The 1,455-nt window shown below is 39.0% G+C and overlaps 1 non-coding gene across 1 annotated transcript; it reads left to right on the plus strand.

The window, feature by feature from the left end:
- The first annotated feature begins 462 nt into the window (after nucleotides 1–462).
- On the plus strand, nucleotides 463–569 carry LOC139886768 (small nucleolar RNA R71). The gene has a single exon (XR_011772635.1). It is a non-coding gene; the product is annotated as a small nucleolar RNA R71 (small nucleolar RNA).
- Nucleotides 570–1,455: the final 886 nt, after the last annotated feature.

The following is a 1,455-nucleotide window of genomic DNA, read 5'->3' on the forward strand; positions in this document are numbered from 1 at the left end:
TGTAAAGAATATTTTGATTTCGATTGAAGTTTAGCCTTGGAGGTTGATAATTATTTTGATAATTATTTCCCTGCCTTTGGTTTATGCAGGAAACATTCTCACGTTGTTCCATTGTTTGCTCAATGTGACAATCTTTCATTAAGTGTGGTCCTCCGCATTGCTCACAACTGATTCGTATTGCGTGAATATCTTTAGTCATCTTTTCCATTCGTCTCTAAAGCATCTATTTTTGCGGAAACAGAATCAAAGTTATGGCTAGAATCGGCTCTAGCCGCTTTCGATGAATGAAAAATATCTTTTTCCTGGTGCCACTCATGAGAGTGGGATGCTGTGTTATCAATGATCTTGTGAGCTTCAGTTGCGGTTTTCTTCATAATGGAACCACCAGCTGCTGTGTCGATGTCTTTTCGTGTGGCGATGTCTACGCCTTTATAGAAGATTTGCACTATTTGAAAAGTGTCTAAACCGTGTTGAGGACATCCTCTCAACATCCTTCCGAATCTTGTCCATGCCTCATATAACGTTTCATTTGGCTTTTGCACGAACGTGGCAATTTCTTCTTGAAGTCTCACGGCTTTAGATGCCGGAAAGAATCTTTGAAGAAAATTTTCAACTAAAACATCCCATGTGTCAATCGCCCCTTCAGGAAACGATTCTAACCAATCTTTGGCTTCTCCTTTTAAAGTCCATGGGAACAACATAAGATAAATAGTTTCATCCTCAACTTCTCGGATTTTAAAGAGATTACAAATCCGATTAAAAGTTCGAAGATGTTCGTTTGGATCTTCTTTTGTTGTACCACCAAATTGGCACTGATTGGTGATCATGTGTAGGATTTGTCCTTTGATTTCAAAATCTGATGCTCTAACATCTGGCTAAATAATGGCATGACCTTGGCCCGTGCGTATGGCTCTCATTCGGTCTTCCATGCTTTGAGGTTCCGTTATTTCCATTTTTAAATTTGTTGAATCCGAATCACTAGAGGATTCTGATTTAATGGCTTCTTCCTAGACAATCTCTGGTTGTATGATTTGTGATTCAGGAGGAATGATTAGTGGATCAGGATCTTGGAATTGTCCCTCCGGATTCTCAATTGTGAAGTCGGGTTCAAAAGATGGAATTGCCCCTCCGAATTCTCAATTCGACTAGATGATGATTCTAAAGAAAAATCAACGACGACAATATTGGCTAGATGTCTTGATCGAGTTGCAGGTGGTGAACGTACGAAAGGTGGTGAATGTTTTGCTCGGTGCATTTACTGAATATCCTATTAGTTATAAAAATAAGAAAAATTATATAAGTTATCAAATTAATAGACTTTTCTGATTTTGCCCACGTTTCGAATAGCCAAAAGATGCAGCAGAGGGGCAGGATTCGTTTGGTCTCAATATAATTGAGGACTGTTTGGCTCCAATAACCCGGTCCACGTACAAATCCAACTATTACTACGAACCA

The sequence above is a fragment of the Rutidosis leptorrhynchoides genome, chromosome 1 (genome assembly GCF_046630445.1).
Source record: "Rutidosis leptorrhynchoides isolate AG116_Rl617_1_P2 chromosome 1, CSIRO_AGI_Rlap_v1, whole genome shotgun sequence".
Taxonomy (NCBI): Eukaryota; Viridiplantae; Streptophyta; class Magnoliopsida; order Asterales; family Asteraceae; genus Rutidosis; species Rutidosis leptorrhynchoides.